Raw genomic sequence first — 19,859 nt, 5'->3', positions numbered from 1 at the left:
CAATTTAATCCTGCTAAAGGAAAAATCAAATGCCATTAATATCGAATGACACTAATCACAGTTTAATCCCTAGGGTTATTTCTGGATACAGTTGAAGTTTTTTTGCTTTTCATTAGGAAACTGGCTTTCCTGGGGCTCACATTAAATTCTTTGGAAGCGATTCCCAGAGGCAGGGCTCAGGGTCTTTTCTCCAGAGGGGACAAGTCTCTGTCTTGAGAAAACAGACTGTGGAGGCCACCATCCTTCGGAGGGAGACCTCAGCACAGTTTTCTCAGGAACCGCTGCGGATCAGCGGCTGGCATGAACATGGGATCATCACCCCTGAGCGATGGGACAGCGACTTGGGAGCAGCTCTGCCCCACGGAAGCCCCTCCGCCAGTAGACCCTGTGCTTCTGCGCTCTGTTGCCAGGCTCGCTGGAGGCCCATGTCCGTGATGCTTCGGGGGGGTCTCTGCGCCCCACTCCCGCGGGGACGTCCATCAAGCCCACTCAGCTGTGTCCTGACGGCGAGTGGCCCTTCCCTGTGTGCGCGCTGGGGCGGGCGGGGTACCTCAGGGCCTGCGGAGGAATGGACGGTGCGGGACATGCGTCCCTGCCCCGGAGTAGCCCCTGTCCCTGGGAAGGGTCACCCCCGTGCTCGGGGTAGACCAGGGTCTGGTCCCACGCACTCACGGAGTGATGCCAGAGGGCAGAGAAGCAAAAGTGAGAAAAGGTGAAAATGGGGACCCAGTGGCTCCCGAGCTGAGTGTGAGGGCCGGTCCCAGGTGGGGAGCCCGGATGCGCGCACAGTTCTGTGGGTCTGACGCTGGTACTCTTCCAGAACCGACTGTCCTGAGGGCGGGAGTTTCAGCCGAGGATGGCCTTATTCCTTATTTCTCTGCACAGGGGTGAGAGTCGTGGGACTCAAAGTCCAGGACGGTGAGGGTTTCCACTGGAGGCTTTGGCAGAATCCATGGGTCAGACCGCCTTCCGAGTTAGGGACACAGTCTCGGCGGGGGAGTCCCGTGTCCCCAGGATACACCAGGGTCTACTGGAAGTTCGGAGTAGATTTTATGTTAAACATCTGTCAAGTCTGCACTCAGCTAATCATTTTTGCATAAACACTGCCGTAATGCACACTGAAGGTGTAGTCTTGGTAGCGTCTGAGTTCACAAATATCCTGCTGCTTCTTTATGACATTTTCCTTGCTTTCAGAATAAATCGTGAACCTGTCTTCAGCACTGTGAAAACACCTTCAGGATAGACTTTGCTGTCGGCCATAGACTTTCTTCAGCCCCAGGATGCCTTGTATACTCCATAAGGGTTCTTTTTTTTTATACATACGTTTTTTAAAGTATCTCTATTATGTAAGAATTGAGCATTTCTATCTCAAAAGATAGCTCTGGGGCAAATAACAGGTGTCATGGATGGATACAGTGAACTCTCTTTGCCTCAAAGCGGCTGCTCTCCATGTGGAGGGCTCATGCTGTAGTCTCATTGCTACAGTAACCAATTTCTACATAAGTATTCAAATGACACCCTTAAACGAACTCATTACAAACTCTTTGCTACTCTTTTTTAAGATGATTGCTTTGGTCACGCCCAGTACATCCATTCATTCATGGTGTGCTTGGCAATTTCTACTGACATGGCATGGCCAATATTTGATTATTCTTCTGTGAATTATCTATGGCAGATACCAGAAGGCCATACCAATTAGTCCTCGTGAAGTGAGATAACATAAAATAATATTTATTTGCACCTAAGAAGTGCACCAAAGGTAAACCAAATACTGCACAATGCATTCCCATTTGGGTAAAATATTTGCAGGCTGGGTACCATTTTAGATGTTATTTTGCTGTTTTCTCCCATTGAGAACACTACTCGTAATTGATTTATAATTGAGTTAATGATGTTTTGTAACTCAATAAATACTGGACCAAAGCATTCAGGGTATTTGTTTCAAAACTACAAAACCAAAGAAAATATATTGCTCTAATCTTTGCTTCCTTTCTCTTTTGAATATTGAAAAACAATAAATGAGATGCATTATTCATGTCTGATTGCCTCTCTGCAATGCTCAAGTTCTGATAGTGATTTTTTAAATGACAGTATTCTTCTTTTTAAAATGGACTTATATTAAATATGAATTATACATTTCTTTTAGCAGGTGGGTTAAAATTTTATTCAACTTTAATATAGTCTATGATCAGAAATTTGGCATTAAAACATCAGGAATGAAGACCTGCTCTCTTTTGAAAATCTAGTTCACACTGCAAAGTGACTTACAACATCATAAAAACCTAATCAGAGTTTGATACCAATTGTACAGTTTCTAGCAAAAGTCACTTCATATAGTCTTTTCTAAAGATTATATTAGCTCTGCCATTGGAAAAAAATAAGGCTTATTACCCATGATAAAAGTTGATATCAGATCTAATTCAGATAAATCTATTTTATTGTGTTGACAAGATAAAGTTAGCCAGCACATTTTCAGACCAGAGAGAAGAAAAGTGGTAGAATATTCACTACACATTGCTAGCAGTAGAAAATGTCTTAACTCAGGTGTAGGTTGGCCAAGAAACTGTGCTCCATTCTCCTAATTTAATCAGAGATCAGAAACCAGGCATTCAAACGTGCTTTCTTCCTTTCTCGACTCCTGCTAATTTAATCCTCCACAACAAGAAAAACTTGAAATAGCTCAACGTTATAGACTCACAAGCTGAGGAGGAGATCTGGATTCTGGAACATCAAACCGTCCTCTATGATATTAGCATACCTACTGTAGATAGTTTAATATCCTATGAAAAGTTGCCAGCACCCTGATAAGGTGATTAATCATTACTCATAGATATTGTTGGTTCTAGTTAGAAGCAGATGATTGCCTGGATATACTTTAAGGAAATTACTCTTATGACTGTCTTTGAACCCGGGAATAGAAAACCACTGACACTACGCCCATCCGGCTCCGCTGGGGAGGTGGTACTGGAAAAAAAGTCAATTTAAAATTTAGGCTAACCCAGCCTTACCCTCCAGAACCTGACTCCATTCTAATTTTTACATTTTCCAAAAACAAACAAACAAGCCAACCAACCTCATACCACTGTAGTGTTTGTTCTATAGTAGAACGGCAATGTGATGCCTGGGCAATGAGAAGACTTGTTACTCTTCTTCCTCAGGAAAACCATAGCTACAGGGAAGTCAGACACTGGCTCTTGCCTGCTGCAGACATGGTGACTGGCCACATGAGAAGCACCTAGAACACCACCTGATTTTTTTAAAGGTAAGTGTCAAACTGCTTCACGAGTCTGCAACAGTGTTCTCCTTAGCTTTGACTAAGAAAGCTAATGTTTATCCTGTTAAAGTTGATTATTTTGGCCTATACCATGACTCTTAACCACCATCAGACTTGAATTTCTGCACTTTGAAGGGAAGTACAATATGAACCTCCAGTCTGAGCATCCAGAATTACCAACGAAATGACATCATCCGCAGAAAACATGCATACGCTCGGTCCAATGTAGGATTCTTATAAAGTGCGTGACAATAAACTAGAGCTATACCATTTGAAGAGACTTCTAAAAACATGAAATGTTAAATTCCTAATTTTGTGTTTGATCATGTTGCATGTTTTGTGGTATAAAATCAAACCTATTTGGAATTATTTTATTTTGTCTTTGGACACTCTTGAAAGTCAACTTCAAACCTTGGCAAAAGTGTAGGAAATTACCGACCTGGCTTCTCTCAGAAACCTCTAATTACAATGGACCTTTTATACGATGAGATGGCATTTCCCCCTTCATTGGGATGAGAGAGGGTAATTTTGGTTGTTCTGTTGGGATGCTCATGTTTTGCTGGATATTTCCTCTATGGGTCATTGGACGCACCATACATTTTTGCAGTCTTAAGATTTTAATTATGACAGTCATTTGAAATCTTATTGTTAGATGTGAACAATATAAATTTCCCCTGTAATTCACTGATGTCAAATGCTCCTCTGAGAGCTGGCCAGGTCTACCTGTAAAAAATGTTGTTTAATGACATCTATCAGAGACATTGTTTTCAAAAGTCAGTTTAAGGCACGAGTTGTGGCAGCCAGGGCTGGGCACTCATTGCCTGGGGCATTGGATCAATTATGAAAGTTCTCCGGAGTGGGAACTTACCTAAACAGTCAGCAGAAACTGCTCACACCCATCCCAAGCCCCAGCTCTGAGGAAAACAACACGTTTATAAGATAAAATTAGTCATTATCACACAAGTGAAAGTGTGCTCACTCATGCTGTTAGTGAATTTCCAATTTCTATAACCCAAACCGATTCTTCTTAAAAAAAAAAAAGCATGAGAAATGATTCAGAGTATTGCTAACAATTCTCAGATTCTTCCTTTAGCAACAGTCCTGCTGTCTCTGCCAATATTGTTCTGAGCAAAAATAAGAGAATCCTAATTATGTGCATTATAAGTTGTATTATATTGTTTGTACTTATGTTTTATGTAAATAGTCTGTCTCATGCAATTGTCTGTGAGCATGAAAATAAATCCTTCCATTTAGAGAACAATTTGATGGTGCACCTTTTTTGCATAGCCTCAAAGAGAGTTGAGTCTCCAGATGTGCCAAGGCGCCATGGCTCCTTGAAGGTTCCTGTTAAGGAGTGAGACTGGAGAAGACCTCCTCGTCAAACCCCATGACATGCTCCTGTGTGACCTTCAGATCCCTGTGGCCTCTTGCCTGGCTGCCTGGAGAAGGCCAACCAGCAGCAGGCTGACTCTGTGATGTCCCCAACAATTAAAAAAAAAAAAAGCATTTCCATTGGCAGACAAGGAAAGCCTATTAGGTTTTTAATTTACAAGGAGTTAATACCTCGTCTGGTTATTGATTGATTTACTAAGTTGTATTATACTCACCCTCCCTTCAGCACACCATATCCCACTGTTCCTTGCATGAAAAAGGGTTTTTGCTTTGCTTTATAAACAGTTTTGTTGAGGTATAATTGATATACAAAAAACTATACATTTTTAATGTATCCAGTTGGGTGTCTTTGGACATATGCAGATACTTGGGAACTGTCACTACAATCAAAGTAGTAAACATATCCACCAAAGACAACTTTCCTGAATAAACTGCTATCAGTCAACAGAACACATCTGGAAGAGGCCTGGCCCAGGAAAACTACTCTATTAGTGAGAGCCATATTTCAGTATTCATGACTTCATTAAAGATATATCTCTGTGTATGTGTATATATATATGTGTGTGTGTATATGTATATATATGCCAAAATGCCACATGTGTATATGTACATATGTATGTGTATATGTGTGTGTACATATCAAAACACCCCCAAACTCCAAGTAATGAAGTGTTGAACTTCTGAAGAATTTTTTTTTTAATCAGTTTCAGAAATAGAATTTAGTGATTCATCAGTTGCATATAACAATGTTTTACATTTTTCTGTGAGAAATAGATGGGTAGCAAATAGAAAATCAAGAGGTCATGAAATAGATGGAGGCAAAAAATGGTGAAAGAACACATTGGGAAGAGTGGGGACGTAAGAGAGACAGGTGGCCCCTGATTTACTTTGATACATTTTAATTTGAATCTGATTGGTCCGCAGCAAGTTGCTTGATGTGACAATTTGATCCAAGCAATGACAGGGTCAAAAATGAATCTCCCCTCAGTCACAGTTAATTTTTTCCCCTAGTTTTAGTCATTATAACTGCAACAAAAGATATTTTTCATATGTTATACATTTTTGATAATTTTCATGAGATTAACCTAAATGTACAGTTAAGAAGGAAAATAATATAAGACTCCACAACTCTCACAACTGATTCTATTAACTCAGATGTGCAAGAAATAGCTCACTTTTATATCTTTGATATAAAAGATATAATCTTCAATGTTGATAATTCTGGGGATCTCTCTCACCCCTTCTTTCTTCTCACAATAGTGTAGAACTTCCATGGTCTGAAGAAGACACATCCATGTAGGGGAATTAGAGGAGGAGGATGCCGCGGGTACTTCATTATCATTAAACAGTCAGTGTTTCAAGCTGTGCTGAGAGTGTAAGGTCTATGGCGCAGTTAGGGTCCCATGGACAGAGTCATTTCTCTTAAGGAACTTACACAGTCATAGCCTGAGGCTGGTTCCTTCCCTAGGATACCACCATGAGTGATGCGTGACTCTCTGCCTCTCATGGGAATCCAGCCGCAAGTCCTTGATCCCTATCTAAATATCTTTTAATAAGTGCAGAAAAGGAAATGTGATTAACAAAGAATTTTCAATCATTGAAGGTGAGCTTTTATTCCTTGCATATAAAATTACTGCTGTATAGGCAGAGGAGTCATCATTTGCTTTCAATATTTTAAAAAATATATTAAAAATAAGGGTTTTGGAAGGGTTGGGGGTGGGGGCATGAGTGAGCCTGGTGGTGGGTATTAAGGAGGGCACGGATCGCATGGAGCACTGGGTGTGGTGCACGAACAATGAATCTTAGAACACTGAAAAAATAAAATTAAATTAAAAAATATATATATATAAATTTTTAAAATGACAGAACCTCTGTTATATATTTATATTTTCCCTTTTTTATTACAAATGCATTGCATATTTGTTATGGAATACCCAGAAAACTTAGAAAGGTAAAAAATACTACAAATTTATATCCACAATCCTACCTACCCAAAGATAATTATTATTGCCACTATGTGTGTATCCTTCCGTCTATGATTCTGTCCATAAGCATAGTAGCTCATGTTCAGTGAGTGCTTAGCTTATGTGTCCCAGACTACTCTACATGCTTTTACATGTGCCAGATAATTTTATCTTTATGATAATCTTATGAAGTAAGTGCTTTTATTTTCCCCATTTAGCAGATGGAAAAAGTTGTGCACACAAAAATATGAAAAAAATGCCAATTCTGGAGTAATTGAAAGAAGACCTCCAAAAGCTTATTTCTCATAAAAGCAATCAGAACACTGTCAGAAATTGTTAAAAAGCAACTTTTCACATGCTGGAAATAAACAAAGGCTTCCAATAATCTGAGGAAAAGTAAATGAATCACGGTAGAAACCATGAGTTTTGGGGTATTTTTACTTGTTCTATTCCCCTCTCTCTCTCTTCAGGTCTAACATAACCATGAAAACCCATAACCTTGCAACCATGGTAACTGTGAAAACTTGCAGTCTAGCAGCTACTGGAAGGAGCAGGATGGGTTTAGAATTAAAAAAAAAAATCCAAAACCAAACCAAAACAAAAAAACCACATCCTTACAGAATTTGTTTATTTAACCTGTCTGTAAGCTCCGTGAAAAGCTGTATTCTCAGCCCTTTCTCTACTCAACAGACTCAGAGCTTGCTCGGTATGAACATCCCTAACACCATGTTGTTTGTCAAAAATAACCAGCAGCAATTGCTTAATATTGTAGCTTCCTGAGGCAGTATTATTAGCCAGAATAAGCAATAAGCTGATAAAAAATTAAAATCTAGAAAATTAGATGTTTATGAGGTCTTTGAAGGGCTCTGATATATTTCTAAGAATCTAGAAACCACAAGCATGTGTGCAGCACTGCTCACGCTCAGCAAAGACCTAGAAAACCCCAATCTCTTGCCTGTAGCTCATCTGAAACTTTGCATGAGCAGGAAGGAAAAGCTGAACCAGTTATAACCTGTTGAGCATTGAAGGTGAGCCTAAACACACCCAGAGCCCCTTTGCAAAACTTAGTGAGATACTTAGGATTCATGGCATTTAAGGACATCTCTGTCCAATCATTGGCTGTCCACTAAGCTAACTGCGCAGAAGCTTCAGTGGCCAGATGACAGGTAGTACAGAATGAGCAGAATCTGTCCAGTGAAGTCACTAAACAAATAGCACCAACAAAACACACATGTGACAACCAATGGTAACGACCACAATCTTCCAGGGAGTGTGGATCTGATTTCTAGAGTCGCCACATTATAGAATTAGAAATACCTTGTTTTCAACAAAAAGTTCTGAGACATTCAAAGAAATGTGAAATCATGGGTAGTTAATATGTAGGAAAGAAAAAAACCATCAACGGAAATTGTCCCAGAGCAAGCCCAGATGTTGGATTTACTAGACAGAGACTGAATCAGATGTTGAAAAGGCTGAAGAAACCTGCCAGAGTAGTTAAAGGAAAGTAGGAGAACAGCGTCTCATCACATAGAGAACGCTAACAAACATAGAAATTATAAAAGGAAATTAAATAGAAACTTACTTAGAGATCCCATTCAGTCCGTGCTAAACTGGGCTCTGACCCTAACGGTTGGGTAGTAGAGCCCACGATTTTTAAGCACTAAATATCCGCCCACACCCTATGTATACACAGACACACTTTGCTTCATCCTAAGAAAAGTATTATTATTAAAGCTTGAAAATCTAATCTGATCTTTTAATTAAATATACCAATTGCTCGATATTGGTTTTACTATGAGTTTTTCTTACATTGCTGGATTTTAGGTATTCCCATACATTTTCTCTAACAGGGTATAGGACAAGAATAACTGACTAAAATTAATTTGTAAGGTGAAAGTGAAAAATTCTATAAAAATGTTGCCACTTTAAGATGACAAAATTACAATATGATTTATTATATGTTTGAAAATCAATGAACATATAGTTTACACTTTCTATCAAATTGTTTTTATTGCCAATTTATACTTCACAGAAAATTTCAATAAGCTGCTTTTTGTCAAACTTTCTGGGGCCCAGATCACTTTGAAACAAATGATCTCTGATGGCTGAAGGAAGAAACAACAAAGAGGGTCCAACATTCTTTCTGCCCTTATCTTTATGACATTTGCTGTTTCAGAAGTTGCAAGGAACTTGGGCAAAAAGCAGCAGCAGCTCTGAGCTATTATAAGCCTCACAGGGTCAGAGAATCATATTTGGACATAAGGATAGTAAAAAAGCAAAGTGAAACAAAACAAAAAGAAAACGAAACAAAACCCAGGTGTTTGCAGTCCACAGTTCTTTTGAGAAGGGAACTTCAAGTAAGTGAGCACAACTTTCTACATTGTTTTTCACCTTAAAGCTTTGATTATTCTGAAGCTTCATAAATGCTTTTCTCTTTTGCTTTCAGCAGTTTTTCTAGGATGTGCCTTGGTGTGGTTGTCTTTGTATTTTTAGTACTTGGGATTCACAAGTTTTCCTAAATCTGAGGCTTCTAATGGGATGGGGTAAGGCCCAGAAACAAGTAGGAAGATTCTTTCCTCTAAAACTGGAGAAAAGAGAGAGGGAGAAAGGGGAAGCAAGGCAGGGTTTGACGAAAAGTGTACCAGCACTGAAGCAGTTCGTAGCTGATGGCTTCTTGCTTTTAATGAATTACAGGGAGAACATCTGCACTAAAAAGGTTTGGGCGATAGAGGTATGGATGCTTGGAGAAAAGCAGCACCAATATGAGGAATTAAAGTAGAGAGGAAGGAGCCCCGAGTCTGGGAAGGCTCCCAAGCAGTTGACTTCTCGCCAGCATAACTCAGCATCGCAGGAATGGGGCCTTGGCCTGAGCAGGCCTCAGTGGTGGATGTACAAAAGAGGTGACAGAAATTCTACGGGAGCAAGCGGGGAGTGATTTATAAATCTTTCCTAAGAGGAACTCGAAGATGCCAGCTGAGAGCAGGTGGTTCACGGGAGGAGTGCAGCTCAGGGCGAGTGTAAGGAATCCGCTGCAGGGAGCTGGCGGTGAACTAAGGGGACAGGGCCAGGGAAGGGCCTGTTGTCAGAGCCCGGAAGTTCAGAACTGGACCTTTCAAGGTGAGGCCATACCAGACATGACACCGTGGGGGTGTGGCCAGGCCATCTGAAGACAACAACTATCCGGAGGCAGGTGTCACTGGAGTTGCTGTCCTGTCGTTGGTGACACATAAATACGGAGGCTCTAGTGACTCTGGTCTTGGCAGAGGATGAAGTGGAGGCAGAACACTGAACCAGGGCAGGGTGCTCAAGAAGAGAGGGGTAGTGAGTTGAGAAGTGACCGACAGCGACACTCCAGAAAGAGAAGTATCACCGTGGGAGCACGGGACGCCCAAGGGAGAAGGAGGAAAGAAGATGGTGCAGGATGGCAGCTCTGCTCTCCAGAAGCTGGGAGGAGGGAGATTTTTCTTCTTCCTCCCAGATGGGGGAAGAGGGCACTTGAGAAAGTAGACCCCGCTCAGCTTGGGCGTCTATAGACGCACAATGGCTGAGGGAGTGATCTCTGGAGGATGAGAGTTTTTGAGAGTTTTCTAGAAAATATAGTGGTGGACCTAAGGAGATAGGGGATTCTCAGAGAAGGAGGCAGCCTGGACGGGGAGAGAATTGGAAAATGTGGCTGTAAGGATCTCAACTGAAGCAGACTTCCTTTGTTCTTCATCCTGAGGGAGGCAGGTTGGGAACAAACACAAAAGGACGGAAGTCAACTCAAGGGTCATTCTTTCATCTCATTCACTGTACAGGTGCTTTTAGCTCTTCTGGTTTGTGTTTGTTTGTTTCCCCTCCTTAAAAAGTCACTACCTATTTTTGAACTCTTCTCAAGAAACCAATACATTGTTTTGTTTTTCTAATTTATGGTGATGATCCACATTCTTCCCCAGATATAAGATGACACATGAAAATATGCTGCTGGGCATGGTAGATTGTACCTGTGTTCCCAAAGAAAGATTTCCCTAAAATGTTTCTAAAAAGTTTCAAATATTAAGCCGATCAACCAAAGTACTAAGAAATAATCTGAGAGATTTTAGGCCCAATTTGTATATCAGAGCACATAAAGGGTTTGGAATTTTTCCATATTTAACAAAGTAAAATACTGTGCAGGTCTACGGTGGCATTAGGAGACATTTCTAAAGGTTTGTAGTTACTTTTGAAGTTATTTGTTTATTTATGTTAGAGAGACAGAGAATAAGAGTACAGGGCTGGGAAGGGCAGAGGGAGAGAAAGAGAGAATCTCAAGCAGATTCCCCTTCGAGTATGGAGCCCAACGTAAGGCTCAACCCCAAGACCCTGGGATCATAACCTGAGCTGAAGAGTCAGACACTTAACTGACTGAGCCATGCAGGGGCCTGTTACTTTTGCAATTAAATGAAGTGGCTGTATTTTAAGACTTTATCATAAACATTTTAAACCACAACACGTTACAGAACCTGATGATTTATAAAATTAAAAAATCTCAACTCAGAAATTAAAAGCTATTGCATACTTAGCACTATCAGTTAAATATGTCAAATGAACTAAGCCCATACATAAGAATTTAAATATCTCTCCATTTTTCCAGTCTAGTGAGTGAGTCAAGCTATGGAAAACACAGCTTCATTGTTTTCATCTAACGTTTCAAATATCATCAAATCCTGGGAGAAAACTGCTAAGCAAATTAGTCTGCCAGTTCTAGAGATATGTCAAAACAGATGTTGGCATTTTCCTATTATATAAAGAGTAATTCTAAAGTGTTTATAATCTTTCTTCCCTTGCTCCCTCCCTGATTTCTTTCTTCTTTTCTTCTTCCTTTTCTTTCTAACTTGCAATTTGTCTTATATAGAATTTATGAATGTTTGATGTTAAGTGGTCTGCCTCTAGGGTTTGACCAGATGGAAAGGAAGGGCATTAAGGCAAGATGGTGCTGATCCTGGTAGTGAGTGGAAGGGAGTGTCCGGGATTCTGAGCTAACAGTCGGTGGGAGCTGATGAGGATAAGATAGAGACATCCAGTGAGTTCCCAGAACCAAGGGCTTTCAGATATCTCCCGGTACCTTTGGTTCCCGAGCTCTCCCCTGGTGACCATTTAGGGATTGTCTACTCCTTATAACTCACAGTTTTTCCTACTCCTTGCTCCCCATCCTTGTCGTCCTCCTCTCTTCTTGCTTCCTCTCATTGTCCTGCCCCCTTACCTTTGGATTACCCATGTTGAAATGAACAAATACATTTGCGGTAGGTCAGTTCAGTTGGGAAGCTGTCTTGTGGTCATCAGATCTGGGATGAAAGTGGCATGACATCACCTCTTCCCAAAGGCTGTCAGGACTGTTGAGCTCATGCAATGCAGTCTAAGTTAGACCTGGTCCTCCCTGGGATGCCCTCTCCCATAAACCTTCCAGGCAGAGTAGCTTCCTTCTGTCTTTTGATTTGCTCTCTTTGTCATCCCTAAGCTGAGATGAACACTATGGGCTCTCACCATGTTGATGCACTTCCTGAAGGCCAGTTGCAGAAATCTGACTTTGGAGGAGGGAAGGAACTCACCTGACAGAGTATTTACTCAAGCCATTCGGTCATGAGACTCATGAGAACTGTGTCCAAGTGCCATCAGGCATGGGCAGCCTTCTCCAACGGGATTATCACAGTCCACACTGAGAAGCATACAAACCCGAGTTTTCTCATCTTGAACCTTCAATCACAGACAGTGGCTCCTTTCAGAGTAGTCTAGCATGTTATTGGTGCCGTTTTAGGTCTTCCCCAGCTGTAAGGGCACAGCATGGCAGGCATTTTGGAATCCATCCCTGTGAAGGATGGACACTGCTGTGAGGGATGATATTTCTTGAGCCTCATCCCACACTTGTCCTAAGGCAGCCCCACATGGGAGTTACTGCCGCTGGACATGTCTGTATAACACAGTTCAGAGAGAAGGTAATTTGAACTTTGATGGATATTTTCTAACATAGTAGCTCTCAGTGCTAGTGAAATGTGAACTTCATGTCTTCAGATAAGAAATTGAACGGGGCTTCTTTAATTTCACTCCAGGATGGATCCCCATCACTGCAGATGTGATCAGGCTTTAAGGGAAGGGTGTGAGGTGTCAGCTCTGTGTGCTGGGTGACCAGATGTCCATGTCGTGTGCGGGTGCTCTTTTATGAATAAACCCTAAAGATCAATATGGACGTCCTGGAGATTTCTCTACAGACTCTGACAAAGGGCAGCCAAAGATGTGGCCCACTGGTTTTGAATGAAAACTACAAATTCAGAGAGAAATAAAATGCTTAAAAAAGGAAAAAGAGTCTAAAATGAGTGTGAGTCCAGTGGACACAGTTAGCCTTCACCTCTCATGTCAGCAGAAACAAGACAGGAACAAAGGAAGAAAACAAAGTAAATCCTTAACCAGTAAATATTTAGTAAAAGCAGAATAAAATGGAGAATGCTGATTTTTATAAAATTGATATATCACAGAACTTTTGAAGTTGACATAGTGGTAACTGAAGAAAGCTCAGGAGACAGAATGTGTTCAGACGTGCGGCATTTCTAGATTTGAAAGGCTTTTGCTAACTCCCCCTCAAGAGACTAAGAAAGATGCCATCCACAGAGTGACAGGCAAGAAAACTGTTTGTTTTAAAAATGTCTGTGAGGGGGAAGCAGGTCTGAGTGGGTGGCCAGTTGCTAGAGCAGAAAGTTGACAGTGAGAGGCCACTGGGGTCAGCGTGACAGGTGGTGTTATTACATTCTCTCAGGAGCTGGGACAGGGGACAGGTTTCAGGTGGTCCAACCTGCTGAAGGCACAAAGGTGTTTAGGCCAGAAGGGACCAAGGGGAGGAACAGAAAGGCTCCCTGAAACCCAGTAGGTCATAATCCAGGGAACTGACAGGTGATCGCAGAATAGCCTTTTGGGTATTAATAATCCTGGAAGGCTTCCTGTAAGCGTGTGCCAGGCTGGGGTGCTCTCTGTCAGTTCAGCCTCCCGCTAGAAGCTGGGGGCTTCAGCCTCCCTGAGCTTGGCATACGGCAGCACCTGGGAATATGTGTCTGTGGTCAGAGATGAGAAGAGGACTAGGGCTGTATTGAGAGAAGAATAATGTAGAAAAACATCAAGTAGGCAGAGCAAGACCATGCCACCAGGTATAAGGTCCATGCCTGGCTGGGCTGCTGAGTGGCGTTTTGACCCTGAATGAACCTGGGGGAATTGAAAAGCCAGATTGTACCAGCAAAGTGCGGGGAGCAGTGGAAAGGAGGACACACATATGTCTCTGCTTGATGTGAAAAGAGGACGTTGTGTCTGATTCTGCAGACTTAGCTGTGCGTCTAGACGCTGCCAAGGTATTACTGGCTTGGGGTGTGCCAAGGAACAGCAGACGGAATCCATTCAAATCCATGAATCGTTATTAATTCTGCTTGCAGAGCTGATGTACAAAAGTGAAGGGTCCCGATTCCTTGCTCTCAGGAAGATCACAAGACAACTAGAGAAAGCCGGCTCCAGGAACTCACGGCCCCAGTGTGGTCAGTCATACAGGGCTAGCGTGAACCACACATGCACCAAGGGAGGCCTGAAGGGGAGGGAGGGAGGAACTGGGAGCTCCAGTCCGAAGCTGTTTAATCTTTGAGGTGAATACGGGGATACGGAGTGTTTCACATTTTAACAGTTTGGGAAGATCATGATCACACATTCTGAAATATTTCCCCAAACTTTTGTTATATTCAGTGTTTTTTCAAAATCATTTAACTTACAACTTACCATTCAAACATTTGAAAATAAAAAAGTTTTAAAAACCTTGGATAGTACTAAATATACGAGCAATATATTGAGTTTGTATATTGGCTTTAAATCTCCCGAAGTGCATCCTTGCCTCTTAAAAAATGGAAGGCTCAGGGACACATGGGTGGCTTAGTCGGTTAAGTGTCTGACTCTTGGTTTTGGCTCAGGCCTGAGAAGTCAGGTCATAAGAGCCCTACTAGGCGAGGAGTCTGCCTGAGGTTCTCTCCCCCACAGCTCTCTACCCATGCGCGCCCCCCCCCCCCCAAATGCTCAAAATAATCCGGCAAGTTGTGAGGGAACCGTGATTGCCCACTCTTACCAATGAAGCTGGTTCAGGTAAGGAGGTGGGCACAGTGGGTACTGCCTGGACTCAGCTCTCTGGCCTTAACTGGGACCCTGGGGTATTAATTAACTTTTCATTGTCTCAGTTTTCCACCTGCCAAGTGGGGATCCTGCACTGATCTCTTAGGGACGTGTTAATATTTCATTGAGTTAATTCACATAAAGCACTTAGAAAAATCCCTGGCTGGACAGAGATTTTTTCAACAGGATAATTTCAACAAATGTGAGTGGTTGTTTGTGCTATTATTAGAGTGAGCTCAAATGTAAATAACATTTCAAGATGTAATACTGCATCAAAATGTCCCCATGATAGCTGGGAACTTGCACAATTAAAAAGGAAAAAATCTGTGGCTCCTGCCGGTGACCACAAACCCCGGGGTTCCCGACGCCGCAGGGGCACTCGGCAGCCCGGCCGGAGGGCGGGAGCGGCTGTGCTCTCAGCCTCGCCGACTGCGTGTCTTCCTGACCACGGAGCAGGGACTCGCACCTGCTTGGATAAACGTAATTTAGTGAGACCAAAATTTCCCGGCAGCCGAGGCTAAATATGAATCTGCTGTTGGGCAGGAGTAATTGCATAGGAAGATGGCTTTCTGCAAATTCAGATCTTTATCTAAAATACGTAGAAAGGGCTTCGTGAGGTTGGAATTCGTTGCTGGTTGGGGACAGTTACTCGCCGGCAGCGCCACGGGCCGGGTGTGCTCAGCAGCGGGACCGGCTGAGGAGGCGGCGGAGCCCAGCTCTGGGGACCGCGGCCTGGGCCGGGCCCTCCTCTGCTCTGTGGGGAGCTGCTGTGCGGGTCAGGGCACAGGGAGGTCCCTGCAATGGGAAATGGGCCGCTCACCCGAAAAGGCAGGAACGGAGCAGATGAAAGGCAGGGGAGGAAGACAGTACTGCGGCGTTTTTGGCAAAGCAGGAGCCTGGGGGGGGGCAGTGAGGGTGCTGGAGGGTGGTGCAGGGAGGCTGCGGCGAGGGGGTCTGAGGGCGCAGCACGTGTGTGGGGAGGGGCGAGGAGGCTAAGGGAGTCCGGTCAGGAGGGGCCCCACAACAGCGGGGTGGGGAGGGCTTTCTGTGCCTTTGTCAAAACACAGAAGCAACTCGCAACCTGAGGACAGGTGACTTTGACCTCTTGTTGCCAGTTGTGGGCACCTGTTCTTTTTTTAGGTAAAACGATCATATGAACCACGTATGTGCAGAACACTGAAGGGGGCAGGGATGGCTGAGGCATGGGGAGACCCGTTTCTGCTGAGCGATTGCCAGGGCCAAGGGCACTGGTCCCCGTCTAACCCTCCAGGTCAGCTTGCTGCTCTGGGAGGACTCTGCTGGATCGGGATGTCACCCACAGAGCAGGAGGCTCCCTGGTGGAAAAGGATTTGCAATTCCAGGGAGAGAGGAAGAAGAAGAGAGCAGAGGCCCTGGGCAGGGCTGATGCTTGCGTTGGTGGTTGGCTTCAGCAGCTGTCCCCACGACCACCTGGAGAGCAGGAGGCAGGGTGAGCTCAGGGCTTAGAGCATCGCCAACTGTCTTGTGTATCTTCAAACCCATCACTGTTAGCTTTCCAGTGTAGGCGGCCTATTTTCTGGAAGTTTTTCAGAAAACAAGTTTCAACTCTGCAATAAAATTAAAATGGGATCTGGGTAACGGCAAATCCTGGTGTCCGACTGCAGATGAAGTCTTGGAGCTTGTGAAGGTCACCCTTTGTGAGGGAACGCCAAGGTCATTTGGAACCAACAATGACTTCTTATCCACCCAGGTAGAGACGGCATTCTACCCACTGTGCCCAACTTTAATTCCATCCCTATAAAGATTATGTGTTTGGAAACAATGCACAGAAAGGGATTAAGGGCAAAAATTCCGACATGTCTCAATCTTACATTCAACCCAACAGAATTGGACATCGATGTTTATGGCATTTTAACAGCCCGAGTTGGAAAACCAAGTTAATATGTCCAACTCTAAAATGGATGCACTAGAAAGAAGGTGCCAAGTTTTGCCTCTCTTGGGAGGAAGATCATTGTGTCTGCTAAATTACATGGGATTTTCTTCTTTGTGATAGGATGGGTTTTGAAGAGAGAAGCTATTTCCTCTGGGGATGTTGGTGTGCTCTGCTTTTATGTCACTCAGAGTACTGTGGCCAGCATATCCCAGAACTAAGCCTTCCATTCCCCACAGCTCACTCTCCTAATGCTCAAAGAACAGCTTTAAGAAAATTAAAAAAAATTTTTTTCAGAAAAAGTTCTGATACTTAATGCCTTACCATCCAAAATGTTGTGTGGGAAAAAAAAATGCCTGAAGTCCCTTAAACTTAAGTATTTGTTAAAACAGAAGATTTTACTAATTAGAATTAAGGCAGATTGTATTGAGCTGCTGTTGAGAAGAACACTTTGCTTTCTGTGTTTAAATCAGTATTGTTTGATCACATTACGTAGTTAGAATGACTTTTCCCAGTCATGTTGCATCGGGGCCCATTCTAATGACTCCATGACACCCTAACAACCTCCTTAACAATGTTGTCTGTGAGTACAGTCACCTTCTGAGGTCCTTAGCTTCAGTGCACGAATTTTGTGGGGTCACAGTTCAACTCCTAAGATCACTGTAGAAAGTTTCCTGACAGTGACTTTGTAGGTGACTCTAATGTCACATTTATCTTCCGGACGTTTTGAGACCTATGATCGGCCTTAACCAACACTTTCTTCCTTATTTTTCTGTTTCTGTTTCTAATACCTCAGTCTCTTGAGGCACCAGGACAAAAATGAATAAGTAAAAGGCAAAAAAATAACAATGAAACCAAAAGCCCTGGGTGTTAACTATGGCTTCTTTCTCCAGATCTCATTTCTCACTAGGCTGCAATTATTATTCCTTTGAAGTGACTTTCACGCCCTTCCCTTCCTCTCTTACCCCCACGTGAGAATCTTCTCTGTCTCACATTATGGCCGGACTATTGGCTTATCTTCCTAACTGTAGCACAGTGACGTTTCTAGCCCAGTGCTTGACTAAGAAGCACCAGAGTCCTTTCCCCTCAGGATTCTGCTTCTGAACCTCCTGTGATTCTGGGGGGCCATGTGGGGTTCACTAGGGCTTTTCCCCTACAATTTCTTGGCTTCTCTTTGAAACATGATACGATTGTCATTTCTCCCTCTTTGAACGTGAGTGTTGACTTCCTGACCTGCTTTGACCAGTGAAATGTGAAAGGAAGTGCCAGAAGTTTCTTCATGGCTGACTGCCCGTCAAGGGCCCTCACCCACCTCATCACAGGGGCGTAAACTGACGAATCTGATTGCCCTTCTCCCTCAGAGCTCATTGAGACCTGGGCCCCCAGAGGGACCAATCTGTGTCCAGTCTCTTCCTTTCTGGGCTCCCAGGAGGAAAATACCATGTAGACTTAGACTACCAACATCTTCCTGCATATCACTTGAAGAAAGTGCCTAAGAGAGAAAACAACACAGAGAAAAGCAGAATCAAGAGATGGAGGGAGGGGGCAGATTTTGGATGATGTAGTTTTAGTGTCTGGACTTAGAAATCTGTACAACATCAGGACTCTGTGTGTGTGTGTGTGTGCATGTGAGATATACTCTCTTTTGTGTTTAAATGTCAGAACTGGGTTTCTTATTCTCATATGGGCATTAATTTCCATCTCCCTCCAGCCCCCACCAGTATTTTTAAGTCTAGAGACCAGAAGTCTATAAGAATCTCCTAGTTGACTCTAGAAATTGCCAATTTCATCTATCCTTATTCACTTAAGTATTTCCAATGACTGAACGCTCTTGCAGAACGCATTGCTAAGTCTAAGCTCTGACGGACACTGCCCCACCCCTGCTGCTGCTCATCTCTCCCCGAGGCTCTGCCGGGACGGAGGGTGCTGCTCGTCAGACACCAGAGCCTCCCGTACACTCGGTCCTGTCTGTCCTCCTGCCCCATTCACTGGAATGCTCAGCAGCCAAGACTCCCTTAAGAGAACTCACACCTGTTCTTCCAGACTCAAAGCAAAAGCCAAATTTCCCATAAGCTTCTTTTGGTTACTGATCTTGACATAGATCTACCATCAGCTGCAGAAATACCTTGATGTATTAGAAGGAAGTAAAATCTACATTTCTTGATCCCTCACTTGCATTTGCATCCTCAAATGCAAGATTGAGAAATATCGCCAGCCTCTTCTATTCCGCAGACTTGTTGAGAAACTCAGCAAGAGTTAATGTGTAAGAACAACCCATGTAGACTGGCACAAAGTTCTCTTCTGTCACTGGGTTGTTTTGAGGTTGTGTGTGCATTATTTCTTATAGGTTGTAACTCCTCCAAGGACAGACTGAGGTGGATACATCATTAACGTGCTTTGCACAGTGGCGTCTTGGACACAGAAGGGCTTTAATACACTCTTCTGCTTTAATAAACTAATCATAGAAAAATATGATTAAAAGATAGCATTAAACAGTATAGATTTAAGGAATTGGAATCACTAGATAAGCTTCAGTTCCGATGAGAGTTTATAGAACTTTCATAATCTTAAGGAAAATGGTTTCTTTAGCAAAATCAATGTAAAACATTTGTATGCTTTAACGTAACTGTATCAAAACATGTTTTGATACTGTTTCTTTGATTTCTGTCACCTTATTTTTTCCTCCTGCATTCAAGGTAGTACAACTGGCATGAACTAAGACTATTTTTCTTCATAAAATGAAAAAAGGACAAAAATTATATTCATAACCCTATTCATAACTCATAGCTCTATTATATTCATAACTCTATTCTGATAACTGCTTCGTATTTCAGACTGTGCTGCATTGGGGCATACTCCTCTCTTCTTTTGCTTTCAGGAATAAAATCATGGGGGCACCCGGGTGTCTCAGTTGGTTGAGTATCTGCCTTCAGCTCAGGTCATGATCTCAGCGTCCTGGATTGAGTCCTATGTGGGATTCCCTGCTCCACAGAGAGTCTGCTTCTCTCTCTGCCTGCTGCTCCCCCTGCTTGTTGTTCTCTCTCGTTCTCTCTCTCTCTCTGTGTCAAATAAAAGAAATAAATACAACCTTTAACAAAAAAATAAAATCTGTGGTGTTTGGATTCCCCACTCTTTGGAGAAAAATAGAAGCCTTGGGGTGTATTTTCTTGGC

Source organism: Neovison vison, chromosome 1 (genome assembly GCF_020171115.1).
Source record: "Neovison vison isolate M4711 chromosome 1, ASM_NN_V1, whole genome shotgun sequence".
Lineage (NCBI taxonomy): Eukaryota > Metazoa > Chordata > Mammalia > Carnivora > Mustelidae > Neogale > Neogale vison.
The sequence above is the reverse complement of the archived record's forward strand: the minus strand, read 5'-3'. Positions refer to the sequence as shown.